General features: G+C 33.1%; 1 protein-coding gene across 2 annotated transcripts in view; it reads left to right on the forward strand.

Annotated features, from left to right (window-relative positions):
- The window catches only part of LOC105502235 (chromosome unknown open reading frame, human C10orf11), a 1,134,025-nt gene that overhangs the window by 896,254 nt on the left and 231,771 nt on the right, over window positions 1-6,000 (forward strand). The window lies entirely within an intron of this gene.

Below are 6,000 nucleotides of genomic sequence, written 5' to 3' on the forward strand. Positions count from 1 at the left end.
TTGGGAGGCCAAAGGGGTTGGATTGTTTCATCTCAGGAGTTTGAGACTGGCCTGGGCAATATGGCAAAACCTTGTCTCTGTAAAATTACAAAAAATAGCTGGGCATGGTGATGCATGCCTGTAGTCCCAGCTACTTGGGAGGCTGAGGCAGGAGGATCTCTGAGCCCAGGAGGTGGAGGTTGCAGTGAGCCGAGCTCATGTTACTGCACTCCAGCCTGGGTGACAGAGTAAGACCCTGTATTTAAAAAAAAAAAAAAAAAAGAGGGAGAGAGAGAGGAAGAAACCTATGAAATTTAACAACCATTTCTGCTAAAAATCTCTCAGTAAACACGGAATAGATAGGAACTTCCCGAAATTGATAAAGTGTATCTACCAGAAACCTATAGCAACCTGCATATGAAAGAGAGATATAAGAAATTTCCATCAAAGTCTCAGAACAAGCAGAGAAGGACTATTCTACATCCCCTTGGAGATGCTAGCCAAAGCAATGAGATGTACAACAGTAACACAGAGCACAATAAAGATTGGGGTAAATTCAGCATTATTTGACATTGATATTATGACTTAGACCAGAAGTCAACAAACTTTTTCTGTTAAGGAGCAGATAATAAGTATTTTAGGGAATGTAGGCCAGAAGACATCTGTGACAATTACTCAGTTTTGCCCGAATAACGTAGCAGAACTAAGATCCATTATATCTTTAGTAAAATATGTAAATGTGCTTAATTCATGTATTTTAAAGATTTTCAGAGTGAATTATAAGGCAAAACCCAATGCTCTGTGTTGTGTAAGAGACAGAGAAACAAACTGACTCAGGAAAGTTAAAATAAAAGGATGGACAAATGTGAATAAAAAGAAAGCAGGTGTTGTAGTCCCTGTAGTATTTTACAAGGTAGAATTCAAGCAGAATAGTAAATGAGACAACGAAAGATGCCTGGTAATACTGAAGGTTGAAATTCATATTAGAAATAACTGTTATGAATAGCTATGTAGCAAAATAAAGTGCCAATATTCATGATGGAGAAATCATAGGCTATGAAAGGAGAAATAGAAAAAAATACTAGTCTTAGGGGATTCTTCTTCACCTGTCTCATTTACTGACAGATCAAGTGGGGAAAAAATAAGGATATGAAAGACAAAAACAGCAGAATTATTAAGGTAGATTTTATTAAAACATATCAAGCTTGGTACCCTAACAATATAGGATATGCTTCTTTTCAAGTCAACATAAACACTCATTGTTATTCCAGTTAGTACAGCTGTGTAACAAATTACCCTCAAATTTAATGCTATGAAAGAATGACTTATTATGTTCAGATTCTGTGGGTCAGGTATTTCAAGAAGGGATAGTAGGAATGGCTTATCTCTATAATGTCTGGGGCCTCAATAAAAGACTTGAAGTCTGAGAGCTAGAATTATCAAAAGATTCATATGCTCATGTTTGGTGGTTGATGCTAGCTGTTGGCTAAGGACCCGCCTTTCCCTCCATGTGCGTCTCTCCATGTGGTTTCCTTTTGTTGGCTCATTTGGGCTTTTTCATAGCCTAGTAGCAGAGTTCTAAGGATGAGAGTCCCAAGATACAGAAGGACCCAGGCAGAAATTATAGAATCTTTGATGACCTCAGAAGTCATGCAGCATTACTTTGGCCATATTCTGTTCATTACGGTAGTTGCGAAAGTTCTGCTGCTCACGTTCAAGGGAAGAACAAATAGACTCTGCTTCTTCTGGAGAGTGGCAAGATTCTGGAAGAGCATGTGGGACCAGAAGTGTTGCTCTGACTGATTTTGGCAAATAGAGTCTTCCCTAGTAATATACTGGATCACAAACAAAATTTCAATAAATTTCAGTAGATAGAGGTAGTACAATAACACTGAGATCATAATATAATAAAACTAGAAATAACAAAATTAGATTGCAAAAAAGCCCTTCTACCCAGAAATTTTCTAGTACTCTTAAATTTCAAGTCAGAGATAACATATATGGCTAAGAATTCCTGGGGGATTAAAAACAAACAACAACAACAAAAAAGATAACATATAAGCCTAAACTGTAGAACAGCTAGAGAAGTATATTAATGAAGCCATTAGAGAAAAACAGATAGCTTGAAGTGCATATATTAACTTGAAAAAATAAGCAAAAAATGTAAAAGATATATTAAGCATCTGACTCAAAAACAGTATCAGCCTCTTAAAGGAAAGTGGAAGGGAGGAATTTTTAAAGTTAAAAATAAATATTAATAAGCTAGAATATAAAAAGTGTAGACCAAAAGCTATTTTTTTGAAAAACTAAATTATTAACTATCCCAATAAAGGAAAAATAAAGAAAATGCAAATATACAAAATAAAAAGATAAAAAGCCAGAGTAACAGAGAAAACTAAAATAATCCTAAGAACAAACTGTGTTTAATTCTGTGCAAGTATCTGAAAATCTAGATGAAGTGGGTAATTTTGTAGGAAAATATAATTTCCCAAAGCTGACCCCAGAAGAAATAGAAGATTGAAATCATTTGATTTCCACAGGCAAAATAAAGTTCATAAAGACCTATCACTTCTCCCACAGAAACACCAAGCCTAGGTGGTTATACTGGAAAATTTTACCAAACATTAGAAGAGTAGATACTTATAGTATTCTGCTAAATGTTTAACAACTGGGTCTGGGGGCTGGGGCAGGGAGTGAAAAAAGCCATGATCTGTACTGTTTGCTGATTTCTAAGCATAAATATTTGTGTCATAACTTATTTCAAGCTACCTGTGTGACATCACTTAAAGTGAAGATGAGAAGAGATGTACAAATAGGCTCTTGTGAGTCAGTACGAGCTAGCTTTTGCATACCATGGAGCTGATCTCAATGCTATTTAAACTGTTGCAGGGTGTGGAAGTACTTTTTACTCTTACAGAAGTATATTTACAGAGTAAAGAAGTACTTCCAAATTTCTTTTGTGGAGTACATAAGGCCTTTATAGAAACGCTGATAAGGTCTTTACAAAAACACTGATAAAGATTACAGAGAAAATGACTACATACTCACTCCAGTGTTAAATATAGGTGCAAAAATACTAATTGAAATAATTACAGACAGAATCTAGCAGCATAAAAGCAGAGTAAAACATCATGACCAAGTAAGATTTATTCTAAGTATTCAATGAAATTTCAATATTAGGATACTGATTTATTTATTTTTTAGTAGATCTGACAGTGAAACCCATAATTATATGGATGCCAAAAAGGCTTTGGCCAAAAATTTTTATAACCATTCTTGACAAAAAGCATTCAAAAATAGATGCATACTTCCTTAATATGAAAAAACACATCCATCTCAGTCCAAAAGCCAACATCAAACTTAGAAGTATTCCTATGAAAGTAAGAACAAAACAAGATCTCTGTTCCTACCTATTATTTAATGTTTTACTAGAAATACTAACCAAAGCAATTAGATATGAGAAGAGATTACAGGTATGGAAGTGGAAAGCATATTATAAAAGTTTCATGTTTACAAGTGATTTTTTTTTTTTTTTTTTTTTTTTGATGGAGTCTTGCTCTGTTGCCTAGGCTGGAGTGCAGTGGTATGATCTTGGCTCACCTCAACCTCAGCCTGCTGGGTTCAAGAAATTCCCCTGCCTCGGCCTCCTGAGTAGCTGGGATTACAGACTCATGCCACCATGCCTGGCTAATTTGTTTTTTTTGTATTTTTAGTAGAGATGGTGTTTCACCATGTTGGCCAGCAGGCTGATCTTGAACTCCTGACCTCAGGCAATCCGCCCGCCTCAGCCTCTCAAAGTGCTGGGATTATAGATGTGGCCACTGCGCCCGACCAGGTGATTTTTACACTTGGAATTTAAGGGAAAAAACTAAAAATCTAACAAAATAACTCAGTGAGAAAGTAAAATATACAGTGAGTATGCAAAATCATTAGACTTTTTATATTGAAATGAAAGCCTGTTAGTATTTTGAATGAAAAACTTCATTTACAAAAGCAACATAAAAGATAATAAATTGGAAATATTATAATCAAATATTAACAAAATTATACAATATCTGCAAGAAAAAACACAAAAACCTTCTAGAAGAGTATGCACAAGAATGCTTAACATTAAGAACATTCATATTATTTTATAGGAAAACTCAAGATCATAAATATGTCAGTTAACTCTTTGTAAATTTATAAATTCATTATGAAATCATGTAACAAAGCTTTTTTTCTTCCTTTTTACACTAGAAGAACTGAATCTAAAGGCCTTGTGGAAAATATGCAAAGATAATAGCTGGGATTAGTTTTAAAAAAGAATTGTAATGAGGGAAAACCAGCCCTATTGGATATAAAATATATTATGAAGTTTTAATAATTAAAACAATGTGGTACTGGCATAGGAATCCCCAGAATAATGGAATAGACTAAGAAGTGTAGAACTAGACTCAGTTACATGTAAAAATTTGTATATGGTAAAGTAGTATCTTAAATAGGTAGGGAAAAGATGGGCCATTCAATGTATGTTTTTGGGACATATAGTAGGCATTTGGAAAAAAATTTAGATACATACCTTATACCTTACAGCAGGATAGATTGCAAATGGATTAAAATTTTAAGTGAAAAAAAAAGAAATCATAAAAGTATTAAAAAAAGCATAAGATAACTCATAATTCAGAAACCCGGATATAAAAAGCAAAAATAGACAAATTTGACTTTATTAGAAATACTCTTGATTTTATTTAAAAAAATTATTGTGTTCCTTTTACACAGGAACACAAAACCTTTTAAGCAAAGTTGAAAATGAACATTGAACTTAAAACATTATTTGGGAATTGTGTTACAGACCATGATAAATTTAGACATATATTCATATATTTCATATATATTTATAAATTTATATATATAAATAAAAGAGAATAAAGCAAGGTGTAGAATAGTATGTATAGTATACTGCTACTTATGCATAAAAGGTGGGACAATAAGAATCTATATTTATGAAAAAATTCTGAAAGATGCATGATAATAGTGATAGTTTATGGATGGGAGAACTAGGCATGGAAAAAGAGTATGGTGGGAAAAAGACTTATCTTACTCCTGCATTTACTTTAAAGCTTTGGACCGTGTTCAAGAATAAACAAATTGAATTTTCAAAGACCAAAATAAAATTCATAGTGCCAATAACCTAACAATTACACATGGCCAAAGGGAAGTACACAGAATAATATTCATTGAAACATTTTTCTAGTAATAAAAAACATACAAAAATTACATGTCTATCAGGAAAGACATGATTAAAATACGATAAATTTGTAATATTGAAGGTTATGTAGCAGTTAAAAAAAGCTTAAGGTAAGCAAAATACTAACATAACAAAGATCTCCAAGACATATTTTTGAGCAAAAACATGTTTGAGTGCAAAAGATTTGTATGGTGCTGGCATAACTTATTTATTTAAGAGTACAGTGCTATACACATTTTTGTATTTAAAAGCACAAAATTATACACACATGCAGACACACACACAAATCCATAAATACATAGAAATTGTTTTGAAAGTGTAGACACAAAACTCCTAACAATAATTACTTCTACGGGAGGACTTCGGACTGGAAGAGAGTAGAAGAGAGTGAAAAAGGACTTCAGATTTGTCAGTATTTGAGTTTTTATTAAAATATGCTAATATTTTACCCATATAATAATAATAAAAAGTCCCAAAGAAGGTGATAACTTTGGGTGATTTATAACTGTTTTGGAGACTTTACAAGTTTGTTTCCCCAAGGCCAAGTGACAAATTGTTTCTGTGAAAACATCCCTTTTCTTCTTCAAATTTAGATATTCCAAATGTTGAGAATCCACAGTAAACTTGCTGTACTCTGTCACTGTTGAGGAATGGGATATTCACATGAATCAAATATGCTGGTAAAGAAAGAAATACGGAGAAAAATGTAGAGGTACGTGCATATATTGTTTGGCTTATAATCTACTGAGAATGGAAAGGAAGACATTAGCATTAAAAATATTCTTTATGGGGGG

This window comes from Colobus angolensis, unplaced genomic scaffold, assembly GCF_000951035.1.
Source record: "Colobus angolensis palliatus isolate OR3802 unplaced genomic scaffold, Cang.pa_1.0 Scaffold12, whole genome shotgun sequence".
In the NCBI taxonomy this organism is placed as follows: Eukaryota; Metazoa; Chordata; class Mammalia; order Primates; family Cercopithecidae; genus Colobus; species Colobus angolensis.